A 20,180-nucleotide genomic window follows, 5' to 3' on the forward strand; every position below is an offset into this window, starting at 1 on the left:
TGCTAATTATTATATTATTAAATATAATATAATGTTAGATTAAATTATATGACAAAATGTTATTTGTCACACCTTGTAACATATTATTGAGAGTCACAAAATTGGACACATGTGTGTGCCCAAATATGACATATTTTGGAGTTACAAAATCAGTTACAAATTTGTAACTCCCAAATATTACCCAATAATGTGTAGATTGTATGTTACACATTTGAGATTGGATTTCACAAAGCCATTACGAAATATGTTTGTTGGAGACATGTTTCAACTCCCATTAGGTGTTTAGAGGTTACAAAATCATGTGGGAAAGGATTTGGGATGTTTTGGAAAAATGATATTTTGTGCTGAAAATGGCCTGTGGCCTCGGCCACTGACTTTCCCTGGCCACGGCCTGGAGGACAGAGGCCAGTGGCCGCGGCCAGTGAGGCTGACAACCAATTTGTTTTTTCAGTTTTTTCCAATTTGAACGGTTCTAACACCCCAAGTAACTCCCAAATCTCTATTTTAATTCCATAAACATCCAATTAAACATTGGTAATTGCCATGGGGGTTGGTTGAATTTGAAATTCAAAGGGTATCTCAAAAATATATAAATAGGAGCCTAATGCTCACTTGTAAGACAACTCTATTTCTATCCACTAGACACTTGGTTAGAGTTACACCAAAATGTTTGATTATTCCAGAGAGCTATTTCCAATATTGAGAGAATCCCTTAGTGCTTGAGATAGGGGAAATAAGTTTTTGGGCAAAGGTTGTAAACCTTGTTCAAGTTGGTGATCCCCAATGTCTTCACTTTGGTTGTGTGAGTGAGAACGTTTTACTTCTTTGTTCTTGTTATTTTTTCTACTATTGCTTTTGTCTTCTCTTCTTTTATTTTATATTTACATATTTATTTGTATCCTTTGTTTTAGAGTTGTAGTTCTTATAATTTTCTTCTTCCTCTTATTTCTACATTTACTTGTATTTTGATTATTGAGTTGTAATCTTATTTAATCAATTACCTTGTCTATTGTATTTTTGCATAGAGTTGTAATAGTATTTCTTATTTTCCATTGAGACAACACAAATATCTCTAATAATCAAAAGCTTATAACCCTTGTTTGTTTCAATGGAAGGAGAAATCATAGAGATCTTGTGAAAAGATGGTAAGATAAGGTAATATTCTTCTTTGTCTATCTTAAAAGATCTAGTGGCTCTCATGTGGTGATAGAAATAAGGAAACTTATATAAATAAGTGTGTAGTTGTTATCATGTTAACACAATATGGATACATTGTGACATAGTTGACACATTGTTTTGTGAAAGTTAATGTGTGATCCTTAGAAGTGAACTTTTGACATGATTTTCATAATATAGGGACTATAAAATTTATATGTATATGCTATAGGTGAGCTAGTATTACATTGATATGAAAATTATGTTTTGAGATTTTATAAAGCATGATAATTTAGTAGTTTTGACATGCCTATTGTTTACCTAAAAACAAACTACCTGATGATGTGGCAGGAATGATCTACACGTGGGATGCACGTGGCAGTTTTAAGTGAGTGTATCCTACTCGGCCATCGACCAAGAGATCATTGGCTTATCAAGTATCATAATTATGGGCGACCAGCCTGGTCACATATACTCAGTTATTTCCTTCAAATATGCAATCTTGTAATTATGTATTAATTGTAAGTTTCATTATTATTTAGATACGCATATATTAAGTATGACTAAGGCCCATTGGCCCATGTAGACCTCCTTGAGCCTATAAATAAGAATCAAAAGGCTCAAGAGATGGGACTTTTGACTTTCAAACATTTAGCTTGAGAACGCTTGAGCTGAGAGATTCTAAGAGAGAAAAAGAGTGTTGTTATCCACCACAATTATATTTATCTGAGATTTATTGAAACTCGTGAACACTAGTTCATTGATCACTGTTCTTGGAATACTACATCAATAAGAACACTAAGTGGACGTAGGTTATTACCAATCTATTGGGGTCGAACCACTATAAATTGTTTGTGTAGTTTATCTTTTCATCTGGATTTCTTCTTATTTTCATCTTATTTTATACCATTTATCTAACTCCGTGTCATTGACCAATTCGAGGGTCAACATTTTGGTGCTTTCATTGAGAGACGAATTCAAGACTTTCAATAAGATCAAATGGCGAAAACATCCAGGAAGACAGAACAGACTTCTGGTGCCACATCAACCCAGCCTCCTCCATAAAATGTGGCTGAAGATGAGCCACAGTTGGAATTTGAAGAGGAGGAAATGGATTCTGAGATCTTGAGGACAACACTGATCGTGTTGCAGGAGGAGTTAGCCAATCTGAGAGCTAATCAAGAGAATGTGGCTGAGATGATTGCGTTGCAACAAAGGGAAATTGATCATCAACGTCAAGAGTTGAATGAGCGGTAGGCTGAAATGGACCGCCGACAAAGAGATGCCACTGCCGCCCTGGAAGCAAGCATTCAGTTGGCCCGGGGACAACCTGCACCAACTTCTCAACCGAATCAGCCACCAAGTGTACCACCACAACATGACCCAAACACAAGTCCTCCACCTCAGCCGGAAAGCCCTCAGTGGCCAGAGCAACCTCCTGCTTCTCAACAGGATATTCCATTTCAAAATCCTGAGCAGAAACCACCTTCTCGTGCTGGTCGAGATAATCCCCAGCATCAAAGGCAGAATAGGGCCGGACAGCCTCCCCGAAGCCCTAGACGCCAAACTGCTGAGGAACCGAATCCACCGAACAGGAGACAGCGTCCTTCTACTAGCAGAAGACAAGTCGAGTCAGGATCTGTGGTCAGGGGCCCCCCACGACATAATAAGTCCCGGGGACCCATCGACCAACATAGGCCTCCCCCTAACGCTCGGGACATGCCAACAAGAGGAGGTGATAGTGCGATCAGTAGGTCGTGACATAACTGATCGCATTTCAGGGATGGCCATGACTACAATGATGCTGATTCTGGCAGAGGAAAAGCTGGTCGAAGACAGGAGAGAGGGGTGGAGAACAGAATCCCCCACCAAGGGAGAATAGGCCTGCGAGCCAGAACGATGGGGGGCAGCCTAGGCAACCTAACGTCTTTGATCGATTGGGCGCTAGCGAGCAAAGGCGTAGAGATGATGACTTGAGGGATGTGCTCAACGATAGGCGAGGCAGGCACGTTGAGTACGTTCCTCCAGTACCAGTCACCCCAGTGATACCAGAAGTTGTACAGGCCCAGATCGATGCGCTGAATCAAGCCGTCCAGCAATTAGTGGGAAGCCGAACATCCCACATCGAGTATGGTCGGAGAAGAGGCACTCCATTCATATAAAGAATAGCGATGGTAGAAACCCCAAGCAAATTTAAGATGCTAGTATTGCCCAACTTCGATGGATATGGGGACCTAGTATCTCATGTGAATAAATTCGAGATGCAGATGGACATCCAGAAGGTGTCGGATGATGCTCACTGCAGAATCTTTCCGGCCACCTTATCCGATACTACTCAGGAGTGGTTTTTCAAATTCCCTCCTGCTAGCATAGTGTCATAGGAGATGTTCATAAAGGAGTTCTACGAGCAATTCTACGCTGGTCGAGTACATCCGACTAAAGCCAACCAACTGATCAAGATACGCAGAAGGAGGGAGAGTCCTTAAAGGAATATGTCCAACTTTTTATGTGCGCGGCAGCTGGAGCTAAGACAGTTGGCAATGAGGGGAAAATGATGGCACTTACTATTGGAGTGTGCGCCACTCACCCCTCTAGAACAATTTAAGGAAGAATGGGGTGAAGAGTACCCAAGAATTCCTAGATCGAGCAGACCGGTACATTAAGCTCGAAGTGGCGATTGCTAATGAAGGGAAGTCGCCTGCAAGAGACAAGGGGCCGAAGGAAGATCCCGCTAAAGTAGGCAACGGGTCAGATAAACCCAATGGCAACGGCAAAAACAATAGGAAAAATGGTGGGAAAAGGGCAAACAACGAGCCATCGACGTCTGAGAATAAACGCCTTGAGGGTAATAGATACGGGCCAAGATTCACCAATTACACGGCCCTAGTCGAAAGCAGGGCGAAGTTGTACCAGGCGACCAGTACCAATGTCCCTTACAAGCGACCAGCACCGATAAGGAAAGATATCTCTAAGAGAGATACAACCAAGTTTTGTCCTTTTCACAACGAATATGGTTATGACACCAATGAGTGCAACCAGCTGAAAGATGAAATTTAGTTCCTTATCAGACAAGGACACCTGAGGAGATATGTATGAGCCACTGGAGGTTCTCAGCGAGAGGCTCAATGAGGCAATGAGCAGGCACTTGTACACCAACGCTCGCCCCCTTCACAGCCAGCTCCTATGACGGGTACATTGGTAACTATCTGTGGTGGCCCACACCTTGCAGGAGATAGTGGGAAGGCAAGAGAGCGATATGCCCGGACCTTTTGCCACGACCAGGACATTGAAATGCTGAATGTGGAGGAGCGAACTCCCAAGAAAGCTCGAACAGAGGAAGAACTGATAACTTTCTCTGAGCTTGATGTTCAACATGTTCAGTTCCTTCATTCAGACCCTCTGGTCGTGGACGTCCAAATCGCCAATATGATGGTTAAGCGGGTGTTAGTGGACACAGGGAGCTCAATAAATATTCTGTACAAGTCTTCTTTGGAAAGGATAAAGTTGTCAGTGAAGGATTTGGAGCCATGCAACCAAACCATTTATGGTTTTTCTGGCAAAGGGCTCACGCCAACAGGGTCAATCAGGCTTCCAGTCATAGTAGGAACTGCACCTGCGAACATGACATTACTCACTACTCTTAATAGTAGTTGATTTTCCTTCTGCATATAATGTTGTGATTGGAAGGCCTATTTTAGTTGACATGCGAGCCGTAACCTCGGTCTGGCACCTCGCCATGAAGTTTCCAACTGACGCGGGGATAGGATGCGTGTTGAGAAACCAACGAGAAACGAGGGAATGCTACAATTCCTCGATTACTAAGGCAAAAAAGGGTGGATCGAGGGAAGGAGTCGAAAAAGGGTTGCAATTGGCCAATGAGATACAAACCCAATCAGGTGAGCACGTCGCCAAATAGGGTGTTTCCCAAAGCGAGGATAGGGATTTAGATCCTCGCTTTGGGGATTTTGAGGAAGATGTAGGAGCGGTTGAGGACCTCAAGGAGGTCCAACTCGATGAGTTAGATTCGACCAGGGTTGTGAAAGTCGGTAAAAACTTAGAGACAGCAACAAAACAAAAACTGGGGGAATTTTTGAAGAAGAACTAGGAGGTCTTTGCCTGGTCGCACAAAGATATGGTTGGGATTGACCCAGCAATTATCAGCCATGTCTTGAACATAGATAAAAGTTTTCCACCAGTACAACGGAAAAAGAGGCTGCTCGACAAAGATAGATTGAAAGCATTAAAAGAAGAAGTTGAAAAGCTAAAGGAGAACAGATTCATCAAGGTAGCGTTTTATCCTTCGTGGGTCTCTAATCCCTTACTGGTTCCCAAGAGAAATGGCAAGTGGACAACATGCGTGGATTTCACAGACCTCAATAAAGCGTGCCCAAAGGATTGTTTCCCACTCCCAAGGATTGACCAGCTGGTCGATGCCACTTCAAGGCACGAGATCCTATCATTCATGGATGCATACTCTGGGTACAATCAGATCAGTATGCACCCACCTGATGAGGATCACACTAGCTTTCAAACCGATACAGGGCTTTACTGTTACAAAGTAATGCCTTTCGGTTTGAAAAACGCTGGTGTGACTTACCAGCGACTATTCAATCACATGTTCAAAGAGCTGATGGGTGTAAACATGGAGGTATATGTTGATGACATGCTGGTTAAGTCGAAGAAGGCAGAAGAACACATCGGGGACCTGCAAGAGTGCTTCAATGTCTTAAACAAATATCATATGAAGTGGAATCCTCTTAAGTGTTCCTTCGGAGTTGGATCAGGGAAATTCTTGGGATTTATAGTGAACTCATGAGGTATCGAAGCTAATCCCAAAAAAATCAAGGCCCTAGTCAAGATTAAGTCGCCAACAAAGATAAAAGATGTTCAAAGCTTAATTGGGAGGATTGCCGCTTTAAGTAGATTTATCTCCAAATCTACGGACAAGTGCGTCCCACTTTTTAATCTACTTAGGGGCAATAATAAATTCGAGTGGAAAGAAGAGTGCGAGTAGGCTTTCCAGTCCCTAAAGTCTCATATGTCGCAACCACCGATTTTATCAAAGCCGATTGAAAAGGAAACTTTGTTCATCTATTTGGCGATCACAGAATATGCTGCTAGTGCTGTCTTGGTAAGAGATGAGAACATGTGCAAAAAGTTGTGTATTATATAAGAAAGAGGCTAATAGGGGCAGAACTGCGATATCCTCCAATTGAGAAATTAGCCTATTGCTTGATCTTAGCCTCCAAAAAGCTGCAACCATACTTCCAAGCTCACCCCATCGCAGTACTCACCGACCAGCCACTACGGCAAGTCCTACAAAAACCGGAAGCAGCTGGTCAATTATTGAAATGGGCTGTTGAAATTGGACAATTCGATACTTCTTACTTGCCACGAGCAGCTGTGAAGGGACAAGCTCTAGTAGATTTTTTCGCAGAACTTACTGGGCTCCAGGACATTGAGCTGACAGAAGAGCCTGAACCTCAAAGCCAAACTCCCTCTTGGAAGTTGTTCCTAGATGGCTCTTCTAACGAGCACAACGCTGGAGCAGGTATGATTTTAGTCACGCCTGAAGGACATTGATTCCACTGTGCAATCAGATTCGACTTCACAACGTCCAATAACGAAGCCGAGTACGAAGCTTTGCTCGCAGGATTAAGATTAGCCAAGGATATGAACATATAGTCGCTTGAAATCTATAGTGACTCTCAGTTAGTGGTTAATCAAATAACTGGAGAATATCAAGCCCAGGGTCTGAAGATGGTTGCTTATTTAAACAAAGCAAAGGATTTGTTGGCAAAATTTGAAAAATATACTCTCCAGCAGGTACCTCGCGACCAGAACTCAAACACTGATGCTTTGGCCAAGTTAGCAAGTGCAAAGGAAGCTGACACCTTAAATATAGTGCATGTTGAACGATTGTCCGCACCGAGCATCCAAGCAGAAGAGTCCTCTAGTAATCCAAGCAATAGACATGTGGATGGCACCTTTCATCGAGTACTTGAAGCATGGAGTACTGCCGACAAACAGAAACAAAGCAAGAGCCCTCCAGAGGCAATCGATTTGGTTCCTCCTGGTCGATGAAATTTTATACAGAAGGGGGTACTCAATGCCACTCTTAAGGTGTGTTAGAAAGGAAAAATCCAAAGAATTAATGTGAGAAGTCCATGAAGGTTTCTGCGGGGATCATGCCGAGGGGCAGAGTTTATCGAAAAAGATTTTAGGCAAGGATACTTCTGGCCAACGATGAATGAAGACTCTATGGATTTTTTTCGAAAGTGTGACAAGTGCCAAAGATTCTCCAAGATACCGCGAGCAGCCCCTAATGAGCTAAAACAGATGCAAAGCCCTTGGCCATTCATAGTATGGGGGATAGAAAAGATCAGGTCTTTGCCCACGAGAAAAGGCAACGTCAAGTATGTCGTGGTTGCTGTTGATTACTTCATGAAGTGGGCCGAAGCTGAGCCACTTGCAACAATAACGACCAAGAAGGTTCTGGATTTTGTGGTCAAGAACATTGTGTGTCGCTATGGGTTGCTAAGAAAAATTGTCTCAGATAATGGCACACAGTTTGACAGCGATCTGTTCACAGATTTTTGCGACAGTAATGGGATTATAAAGAGTTTTTCTTCAGTAGCTCATCCATAGGCAAACGGATAGGTTGAGGCTATCAACAAGACACTGAAGGATACATTGAAGAAAAGGATCGAAGAAGTAAAGGGAACATGGCCAGAATAGTTACCTGAAGTCCTTTGGTCGTATAGAACATCCCACCGAACAGCAATAGGTCATACTCCATTTTCCTTGGCCTATGGGTATGAAGCTATGTTTCCTGTTGAATTAGATCTGCCATTGCATCGACGGTTGGCATACAATCAAGACGTTAATAGTCAATTATTGATGGAATCTTTGGATTTGGTCGATGAAAGGCGCAAGCAATCTCAACTCTGAGTAGCAGCTTACTAGCAAAAGGTCGCTCGGTATTTCAACTCTAAAGTACGTGAAAGAAAGTTTAATGCGGGAGATTCGGTACTTAGAAGAGTTTTCCTCAACACCCATGATCAAGCTGCTGGAGTGCTTGGACCTAACTGGGAAGGGCCATACCAAATCGAAGAAGTCCTTCAACCAAGCATCTATAAACTTGCTCGCTTAAATGGAGATCTCATTCCTCGTTATTCGAATGGAGAACACCTGCGCAAGTATTATCAATAAACAGTTCTTTTTAAATAATTGGCTTGTATTAATTCCACTTTTTACAAGTTTATGAACAAGGGTTAATCAGCTATATGACTAATCACTTATAAGTGTAAGATCAAATGTTTGATCACTCGTACAGACACGATTGTCCATTTATTACAAGAAATAAAAGGAATTGTGCGCAGCCAGTTATTCTTGCCAATTATTGTATTTATTACAAGTATTTGCTCATTACGTGTGTTGTTTTGCTCTATTATCATTTTTTTAAGTATTTATTACGAGCAGTAATGTTCGAACAGGTCTTGGTCAAGGCAAGTGACCGAGGACCTTAAGCTCCTCAATCACTTGGGGGCATATAAGGTACTAAGTAAGCAAATCATATCAATAGGTATATGTAAACACACGAGCAAAATAAGGGAAAGCATGCTACGGTACTTAGAGTATTTTTCAAAATTTTGTTTAAATTTTGTTAAATCAAAACAAAGTGCTATGCTAAGTTCGGTCATGTGAACATATGTTATAATAAAGTGCAAATATTATAATATCAAAAGTAAAATCCCATACACCGCGAGCAGTTGCTGCTCGGATGTAATTGTCAATTAAAAGGAAAAACTGCCCGTGTAGCAATAAATTGTCTTGACATCACGAACCGGAGTTCATGTGTCCTAAGTTACAAATTAAAATAAAAAAAATTATTATGAAGTAGCAGAAGGATCCTACTGAGGCTCTTGTGGCTGTTGGTCGACTATGGCCCCAGCATCTTCATTTACGCCCTTAATGCCTATTGCTAAAGATATCTCAGGGGATCCCTGAGCCTTCTCGTCCTCTTCCAGGCGAGCAATACACTTCGCCAGCTTAGCCTGCCTTATATGGTCTGGTAAATAGGTAAAGTCCGCCTTGGGGTTGCTTTTCCAAAACATATAGAAGCACTGGAACGCTGCTCCCTCATACTTATCTAGGTTGCAGGCGTTGGTCTCCTCGCGGTCGGCAGTTTCTTTATGGCTGATCTCCAACTCCGTTTGAAGCTTGTTGGCTTCTTGATAGTTTATCAGCGAGGCCTCCTTATACCTCTCCTTGGAGGCAGTGATTCTGGCAACTGACTCCTCCTTCTTCTTCAGTTCCTCCTCGAGCTTGGCGATCTTAACCTCAGCTGCTCCCAACTCCTCAACATGATTGGCCTCGACCACTTAATGCTGCTCGGTGAGCCTTTCCTCGGCCGACTTGATCTCTTCAGCGTGCTTGGAGACCATCTCCTCCGAGTGGCACTAACCGGTACTCACGTCAGAATCCCCTGCGATCAGAGAAAAAAAATAAAAAGCTGTTAGCATTAATCAAAGAGATAATCAATCAAACCACAGTGAAAGCGACGATAATTACACTAAGGTAAAATTCAAGTCGAAAGACATTTTACTTTATGCACCAATGCAAAGGTTTCTATAGAGAGTGATTATTTAATCAAGTGGGGGAATATTATATTTTAATATAATGTTTGATTGATTAAATAAGTGTTACAAAAAGTGATTATTTAATCTAGTGGGGGAATGTTATATTATTTCATATAATATAATGTTAGATTAAATAATGTGACAAAATGTGATTTGTCACACAAATATGATTTGTCACACCTTGTAACATATTATTGAGAGTCACAAAATCGGACACATGTGTGTGCCCAAATGTGAAATATTTTGGAGTTACAAAATCAGTTACAAATTTGTAATTCCCAAATATTACCCAATAATGTGTAGATTGTATGTTACACATTTGAGATTGGATTTCACAAAGCCATTATAAAATATGTTTGTTGGAGACATGTTTTTAACTCCCATTAGGTGTTTGGAGGTTACAAAATCATGTGGGAAATGATTTGGGACGTTTTGGAATGTTTTGGAAAAATGGCATTTTGTGCTGAAAATGGCCTGTGGCCGCGGCCACTGACTTTCCCTAGCCGCGGCCAGGGGGACAAAGGCCAGTGGACGTGGCCACTGATAGTCCTGGCCACGGCTAGTGAGGCTGACAGCCAATTTGTTTTTTCAGTTTTTTCCAATTCGAACGGTTCTAACACCCCAAGTAACTCCCAAATCTCTATTTTAATTCCACAAACATCCGATTAAACATTGGTAACAACCATGGGGGTTGTTGGAATTTAAAATTCAAAAGTTATCTCAAAACTCTATAAGTAGAAGCCTAATGCTCACTTGTAAGACAACTCTATTTCTATCCACTAGAACACTTGTCTAGAAATACACCAAAATACTTGATTATTCCAGAGAGTTATTTCCAATATTGAGAAATCCCTTAGTGCTTGAGATAGGGGGAAGTAAGCTTTTGGGAAAAGGTTGTAAACCTTGTTCAAGTTGGTGATCCTCAATTCTCTTCACTTTGGTTGTGTGAGTGAGAGTGTTTTACTTCTTTGTTCTTGTTATTTTTTCTACTATTGCTTTTGTCTTCTCTTCTTCTATTTTCTATTTACATATTTATTTGTATCCTTTGTTTTAGAGTTGTAGTTCTTATAATTTTCTTATTCCTCTTATTTCTACATTTAGTTGTATTTTGATTATTAAGTTGTAATCTTATTTAATCAATTACCTTGTCTATTGTGTTTGTGCATAGAGTTGTAATAGTATTATTTATTTTCCATTGAGATAACACAAATATCTCTTAACTTATTAGCATTGTTATGTGATGATGAATATCAGGAAGTTCTTATTCGGACCATGATTGAATGCATTATATGTTGGCATACTTATTAGCATTGCACTTGTTTGCATGTTTGATCTTGGACCGTCAGGTGGCAAGAGGTAGAATATTTTGTGCTGAAAGTAGTAACTTTTCAATATGTTGAATATTTAAGACTACTTGAATACTTAAAGAAAATTTTGTTGTTGATGACAGTGTTGAATGTTTTAAACTAATTTGTGGATTGTTAATACATTGTTGAATGTTTTTACTTTTTGTTATTTGAAAATCAAGTTCATGCTTCATTTTGTTGTTGATGCCTCTGGGAAGTTCCTATGCTTCATAGTCAACGCCTGAGGAATGAAAGCAAACCCCAACAAGATCAGGGCCCTGATAGAAATGCCACCCCCCAAAAAGCATAAGGATGTGCAAATCTTAATAGGAAAGATTGCAACTCTGGGTCGTTTCATCTTGAAGGTGACTAATAAGTGCACCCCTTTCTTCAACATCTTTCGAGGAGGTCAAATATTCAAGTGGGCAAAGGAATGCGAGAAGGCATTGCAACTTCTAAAGGCGCACATGGTTAACCCACCAATTGTTTCTAAGCCCGTAGATGGAGAGCCGTTACTCCTCTACATGGATGTCTCCGAGAATGCCATTACTGCCGCCCTGGTCCGCAAGGAAGGCTGGGTCCAACATTATTTCTACTACGTGAGTAAAAGACTCCTCGAAGTGAAGTCCAGATATCCACTAATGGAAAAGCTGACATTCTGCCTGATGGTAGCTTCTCGAAAGCTAAGGCCTTACTTCCAGGCGCATCCCATCAGAGTCCTCACTAACCAGCCCTTGAAGTCCTCCAGAAAATGGAGTCCTCCGAGAGACTCCTCAAGTGGGCAATCGAACTGAGCCAGTTCGACATCACTTACCACCCGAGAACTGCCATCAAGAGATAGGCACTGGTAGATTTTATTGCCAAGTGAACAGGAACGCATGAGGGACCGAGGGAAGCCCCAGTAGTTGGGCTGCATTGAAGCTGTATGTAGATTGGTCCTCCAATAAGAACAGAGTCCGAGCAAGCCTTTTCTTGGTATCCACAGAAGGGCACAGGGTTCACCGTGCTTTGAGGTTTGGATTCGATGCCTTGAACAATGAAGCTGAGTATGGGGCACTCATTTCCAGACTCCGAGTGGCCCTAGAACTTAAAGCTGAAGGCCTCAGAATTTTCAGTGATTCTCAGCTCATGGTGAATCAGGTCCTCAGAGAGTATCAGGCCCGGGGGACAAAGATGGCCTCCTATCTAGCTAAGACCCATGAAATACTGCACAACTTCATGAAATTAACCATCTGACAGGTGCCAAGGGAACAAAATTCGAAGGCCAATGCCCTAGCCAAGCTTTCTACCACTAAGGATGTTGAGTTGATCAATGTGGTCCTAATATCTTATTTTGGTGCTCCAAGCATCTAAGCTCTCGAGTAGGTAGAATTGGTCCAACTCAAGGACGGTTAGATGAAAACTATTGTGAAGTACCTTATCATTGGAGATTTACTGCAGGACAGAAAAACAGCTCAGAAGTTTCTTTACCAGGTGGCTCGGTATGTGATCATGGACAGTAAGCTGTACATGCAAGGATATTCACTGCCCCTTTTCTGGTGTGTATCCAAGCAAGAACACATCCTTAAAGAAGTCCATGAGGGATATTGCGGGGATCACGCTGTGGGGCAGAGCCTCGCCAAGAAAATCCTAAGACAAGGGTACTTTTGGCCTACAACGAATAGTTACGCAATGGACTATGTCAAGAAGTGCGACAAGTGCCAACGCTACCACAACATACCTCGAGCTCCACCGAATGAGCTCATGCAGATGACAAGTCTGTGGCCCTTGGCAGTTGGGGCATTAACCTTATCAGGTCCTTGCCCATGGGAAAGGGAGGAGTGAAGTATGCTATTGTGGCAGTCGACCACTTCGCGAAGTGGGTTGAGGATGAACCTCTCGCTACAATCACTTCCAAGAAGGCGCTGGACTTTGTGATTAAAAACATCATTTGCCGCTATGGGCTTCAGAGGAAGATAGTCTCTGACAACGGCCTACAATTGGACAGAGAACTATTCACAAATTTTTGTCAAAGGCACGAAGTTATGAAGAGTTTTTCCTCTGTAGCCCATTTGCAAGTAAACAGGCCAATGAAAGCGATCAACGAGACGCTTAAGGCCACTTTGAAAAAAAGTTTGAGCAGGCGAAAAATGCCTTGCCCGAGGAGTTTCCTGAGGCATTGTGGAGCTACCACACCATTACTAGGACCTCTATGGGCCATTATCCATTCTCCATGTCCTACGGGTATGATGTCATGCTCCAAGTTGAGGCAACAATATCCACACACCGATGAGATACACATGATCTGACCACAAACCATGCTTTACTCTGAAAATCTCTGGATCTTGTGGAGGAGCTCTGAGAAGCTTCACTGCTACGTGTAGCATCCAACCCAACTAAAATTTGGGTGGTTTCTCCAACTAGAGTTGTACGTATAGGAGAATGGCTTGTTATACGCCCTAAGACATTGCATTGCTCCTCATAAACACCCTAAACCTAAGTAATCCTTAGCTAAATGCTCTATCCCTCCACAAACAAAGCAATTTTTGCCATTTTTCGTCATTAAGACCTCAAACTTCTTTTTCAAAGCTTTGAGTTGGGCCTTAACACTATCATTTTCTCGAAGTTGATAGATCCCAGATGTTTTATGTCGGTTGGTGCTATCAAAAGCATTTGGACCATTTCAGGTGTGAGATTTTATTGCGGTTTCTTCGAGATATTAAAGAGCATCGTCCGGCTCTTTTTCGAGGAATTCACCATTGCATAGCATTTCTACGAATTGGCGATCACGACTCGTGAGGCCTTCATAGAAGTAACTGACCAAACGCTAGTTCTCATAGCCATGGTGCGGGCACTGATTCAACAAATCCTTGAATATTTCCCAAACTTGACAGAACGTTTCATTGTTCTTTTAGAAAAATGTGGAAATCTGTCATTTTAGACTATTGGTCTTATGGGTAGGGAAGTGTTACAGAAAGAAAGATTTGGTCAGTTCCTCCCATGTTCCAATAGACCTAGGTCTCAAAGAGTATAACCATCTTTTGGCTTCGTCCTTCAAGGAGAAGGGGAAGAATTTTAGTCGCACAGAATCGACATTTTCAACTCGGTTATAGAACATGGCTACTACCTCCTCAAACTCTCTAATATGCACATATGGGCTTTCATTTTCCATTCCATGAAATGTGGGCAATAGTAGAATCATGCCAAGTTTAAAGTCTAACGCGAGCTTATTTGGAGAGAATATAATGCATGAAGGCGTGGAAGTGCGAGTAGGATGGAGGTTGTAATGCCCTACTTCCCCAGAGCCGTTACTAAGTGAGTTTGAAACATGCTAATCACTCGCTAATCGAGGTTTTAGGTTAAAATGTGTAGTTAATTAAAATGTAAACTTGTTTAATAAGATTTTGGTGTAAAAAGTCAGTCGTTCTTTTAGATCATGAAAAAGGTTACATTGGGATCCCAAAAATATCGTTTAAAAACATATTTACAACTAAAAAAGTTACTTTACAGTCGACCTAGGTGACAAAATCAATGTTCATGACCAGCTCCTCACAATACCCCAACCGTGCGGCCAGATAGGCCAAACATGCACGCACCGCTCCATGCCCTCTAACTCATGGTTGTTTGGTCTTTTCCTTGCCCTTACCTGCACCACAAGAGCACCCGTGAGCCAAGGCCCAACAAGAGAACCTTAAAGCACAACATAGTATAATTTATCCCAACCAATAAAAACTTAATTCATGGCAATAAACCACCTATAAAATGTTATTAGAATACGCAATGGCACAGTAGCACAACAGCATCACATCATAGCAATATCGTAGCACATAGGTACATCAACATAGCATCATAGCAACATATCAACACATAAGCACAATAGCTTAACATCTTAGTAGTATAATATCGCTGCAGTTCAGTGTTACAACAGCATATAATGAAGCAGTCAACAAGCCAAACACATAGCGGCCATGCCGTCCCAAGTGCTTTTCCAAGCCCTGGGTTTGCGGTTTGCACCAAGAGGATGACTCCGGCATCTTAGGAGGGTCTCGCCCTAACGGGTTGCACTCCACGTGCTCAATACTGTTCTCTGCCCCTTGCTGCTCCCGGCTCTTACCGATCCCAGCTCTTACCTCTCCTGGCTTCTGCCACTCCCGGCTATTGCCACTCCCAGCTCTTGCCAATCCCGGCTCTTGCCTCTCCCGACTTTTGCCGCTCCCAGCTCTTGCTGCTCCTGGCTCTTGCCGATCAGTCACATTCACATATATGACATAGCAAACCATAAACAATACACACAGTATAACACACCACATAGCTCTACGGGTACAAACAATTTTCTTACTTGTGTCCAGAGCTTCTTGAGCACCAAAATCCCTAGCACAGTCCTCTAACCTGAGCCTTGCTGAAAACCTAGTCACAACACACAAGTAACACTCTCGTTACTAACCAATTCACAATTGTACCCCGAAACCAATCCCGTGCTCTTGGGACCTCCCATTTCCCCACACAAGGTGGCTGAAGCGTTCCCCGAGCCCTCTGAGCCAAAACCCTAGAAACACAAATTCCCCTATCCTAAAAAGGGTCTAGCGCCGCGGCACTGCCCTATAGGGGCCACGGCACCCAGCAGTGCTCCCCTGTCCTGATTCAACCCAGCACAGCGGCACGAAAGAACAGGGCTGCGACACTCATACGCGAACCCAAAAAACTGGGTTTTTCCCAACATTTTTCCCGAACCAAAACTCATCCAAATCACTACCAAAGTATACCCAAGTCCCAATTTGGCCTAAAACCTCAAATAAGCAGTATAGCAACTCAGAAATACCAGCAACAAACTAAAACACTCAATCAAACCCAAAATCACAAAGTGGCTTAAAACTCACAAAAACTTAAACCACACCTCACAAGGTTTAAACCAACCTCCAGAAAACTTAAACCACACCAGAATATAAACTTCAGAAAGGCATGGAATTCTTACCTCAAGCTAGAATTAGACCCTGAAATGCTTTCAAACCCAGCTCCAAGCTTAAATCCACAGATTCCTAAGTTTAACCTTGCCAAAACTTCATTCCAATAATCCACAAGCAAACACACAATTCAGCTTACTAATCTAACATTTCCAGCAAAAATTCAATAGAGAACTAACTAGGAAACTTACCCTTTATCTTAACTAAACTTCTGAATACTTGAATCTCTGGCCTAGGATCCTTCACAATCAAGCCCTATGGTGAGAGAGAGAAAACCGAGTGGGAGAGAGATGAGAGAGATTTCTGTTCGTTTTCCTCTGTTTTGCCTAGATGCCTCTAGAATCCCAGCTCCCACTGAGTATATCCATTTGCCAAAATGACTTAATTGCCCCTTAAGTTAACCTAAGTCCTCAAATATCACCAAGGGTAGTTTAGTCATTTAACACATCCCGCTAAGTCCTCGAGTATACTTAAAAATCCATGTTAATCCCGTGTACTCAAATCATTACTAAATTACTACTCGATATTTAATAAATCCAAAGCTCATATTATGTACCCAAAATACCCCTAGGCTCCTCCCCAGCCGGTTATTTGACCCCGTTGTGACTTTCTAACAAACTGCTCCCTAGAACTGTCTCGGATCGCGCATCACAGATATATCTCCATTTGCACGTGGTAAAGATCACAATATTCACAAGTATTACATTTATGCCCTCAACGAGCTAAAATTACAATTATGCCCCTAGAAGCTATATGTGGCCCACATGCATAATTAATTCACATAAACATGTATTCCTGATCACATCATCATCAAATTCACATATTAATGTAATTAAATCAATTATTGCCCTCCCGACACGCTAATCAAGGCCCTAAACCTTATTAGAAAATTTGGGATGCTACAGGGGTAGTCATTAAGAATTCTTGGTTGGATTTCATCATTGTGAGTCATTGCAAATGGATTATTATCAACTAAGGTGGATGGAGAAGCAGGAATGGTGGAAGGAGTTCCAGAAAGAGTAGTGGATGAATTGAAAGAAGTTTCATGATGACTCATCCACTCTCAAAAATGAGAATTAAATTTATTTAATGTTTTTTTTTTTGTTAAACTTGTTCCCAGGTAGATTTGGAAGTTTTGGGTTGATATCTAACGCCTTACTAGAACTCCCCGAGGTTACTGAGTAAGTATGGTGGATCACAAGTTAAAGTTTTTGACCAAATAACCTTTAAGCAAAGTAAAATTGCTTATTTTGACAGAACAAGCTTGGTTTTCTTATAGTAATAAGTTCAAAAATGTAATAGTGCAGAGGTATATGCTCGAAATATTATCAAGCCGATTGGGAAGGTTGCTAAGGTACTGCTTTAGACCCACACTTGCCAAGACAGAACTCTCCAAGATTTTCAGGTAAGTGTGGGGGGGTAACGCTATCACAAACCTTATTTAGCAACCAATCTTTCTAGACAGAACAATATCGGTTTTTACCATTTGTAATATTACACAATTGTTCTCAATACTAAGCGTTTTATGATTGAAATTTAATGAACAAATTTATGCAATTTTATGCTTCTTTTAGAGGAAATAATTCTAAAGACTAAAAAAAAGACTAGGAAAAAGAACAAGGGAAGGCCAAGTTGAAAATCTAAACTAACAAAACTTAAAGCAATACATCAATTAAAATAAAATGCCAAAAAAAGTGAGAATAATTCAAAAAAATAAAGATAAGGAAAAAAAACTAACAATTATACATACAATTTTTAGAAACATAGATAGAAAAAAAACTAATATATATGAATACTGTTAGTCTAAATATATGACAAGAAAAAAAAGTTACGTAATTAAAAAAAATATGATTTTTTTTACCAACTTTATTTTAGATAGTTTTTTTTCTTTTTTTTTATTAACCGTAAGAGAGACAAGCAAAAATATATATATCACAATAGTTTTTTTTTTTTTTACAATATTAAGAGTGAATCAAATAATAAAAATCACAAAATAAAATGAAAGTGAATACAAACAAGAGAGTTATCACTAAGTTATTACCAACAAGAATACAAACATAGGTACTAACATTTTAGTAATATTTCAACCAAAATTTTGTTAACTTACATACCGGCAACAGCGCCAAAAAAAATTTAACGTCCAAATTATGACAACCACTAAGCGACAGTTGTAGTAAAATCCGGGCGGTCGATCTACAAGGAGGTAACCTAAAACCAAAAGATAATAGAAAAATAACACAAAAAGTTCGTAACATGAAATAAATAGAAATGGAAATGAAATAAGATTTGAGATTTTTTTGCTGTCTTTTTATGAAATGATAAAATGAGACAAGTAAAATAAAAATAAGATGTAATCAAGAGTTGAAAAGTAGAAAGGTTTCAAGAATTATCAATATGTTTGTTTAGTTACTTAGTTACTTGATTTACAAAACTACACAAGTGAATAATTCACATCCCAACATTTACTTAGAAAATCTAACATTAAAGTCCATCTTCTTTTCTAACAAAAGTCAATTTTTGTTATAAAGTTCTTTACTTTAGGAGCACAATGTTAATCTTGTGAAAAATATAATAATGAAAAAATACCCAAAGGCAATAATGTAATAGAAGATTAGCCATAAAATTATGTATCAATATTACTTTTCTAATTAGAAACACATAGAAAGAGCATGACTAATCATATATATTGTTAGCAAAACTAAACAAAGATAACAAAATAAAGATGAAATCGAAAGAACATAAACAACTCAAATGCATTATATTAAGAACATAGTAAATCAAAGTAGCAAAATAACATCACTAACAAATGAAATCATCCCTAACCTTCCTAGGAAGATTAGGCCATTATGTTCATCATTCCCACAAAATTCTAAGAAGAAAGCATGAGAAGAAAGTGAGTAGAAATTTTGCTATAGTTTCTTTATTCTGAAAATTACATACCAAATGTGAAAGAAGAATCTCTATTTATAGAAGAAAAAAATGACTAAAAAAAATTAAACTACAAATGGAGTTTACAAAATAAATCTGAAACATTAATAATAAAATATAATTTTAAAAAAATCAAATCTTATTATTAATATTAACCTGGCTATTTTAGTAAATGATCATCATGCCCATTTTTCTAAATCAACACATAATGTGAGCTTTAAAGCTCAAAATGGAAGGGTTTAAGGCCCAAAGTGCACACAAAATGGGCTGGAAACACAAAGTGGCAGCTGGTGGGTTTGACCAACTCGCAACCAGTGAGAGAGAGCCAAGTGGCACGATTGGGCAAGGGAACGAGGCAGCAGGTGGGCAAGCGGGTTGGGCGCGGGCAGGTCGCCATGTGGGGCGTGGGTCCGCGGGTCACTTGGTGGAGCTGGGATGCGTGGCAGGCGAGGGGCGCGCCAGGTGGCGCACTGGTTGCAAAGGACATGCAGGGAGAGAGAGGGAGAGATGGAACTTGGGTCAAATGGGCCTGCGCTACTTTATCTCCAAAAAATGCCATTTTTTCTTCATTTCTTCAATTTTATTTCTTTCTTTCTTTCTTGTGCCACAATACAATTTATTTCCTACAAAATAACATAAATTAAATTAAAATCAAATATTTTCAATATAAAAATAGGGAACGACTACAACGCATCCCCTTTTTTGCAACACCGGTGCATCCTTTTTCTATTTTGGCACCTGGATAGATATAATCCAAAAAAAATTTATATGATGGTGTACATTATAGGTATTTAGAATATCCTACAAATTTTCAAGAAATTCTGAATATTTTACGAAGCCGAAAACAGAGTTCAAACTGTCAAATTTTACACACGTACACAAAAAACAGGCACGAGTGCAACAGCCAATTTAGACCCTGTTTCGGTACCATAATTTATTCAGAATTTCTTAAAAATTTGTAGGATGTTCTAGATAGCTAAAATGTACACCATCATATAAAAAAAATTGGGATTATAACTATTCAGGTGCCGAAATAAAAAAATGATGCATCGATGTTGCAAAAAAAAATGGATGCGTTGTAGTCGCTCCCTATAAAAATATATCATATAAAATTCATGAAAATATTAATTTAAACTTAATTTATTTTAACATTTAATATCAATAAAATG

General features: G+C 40.2%; 1 non-coding gene across 1 annotated transcript; it reads left to right on the forward strand.

Annotated features, from left to right (window-relative positions):
* Positions 1–13,959: 13,959 nt before the first annotated feature.
* On the forward strand, positions 13,960–14,066 carry LOC133820794 (small nucleolar RNA R71). The gene has a single exon (XR_009887194.1). It is a non-coding gene; the product is annotated as a small nucleolar RNA R71 (small nucleolar RNA).
* Positions 14,067–20,180: the final 6,114 nt, after the last annotated feature.

The sequence above is a fragment of the Humulus lupulus genome, chromosome 2 (genome assembly GCF_963169125.1).
Source record: "Humulus lupulus chromosome 2, drHumLupu1.1, whole genome shotgun sequence".
NCBI lineage: Eukaryota > Viridiplantae > Streptophyta > Magnoliopsida > Rosales > Cannabaceae > Humulus > Humulus lupulus.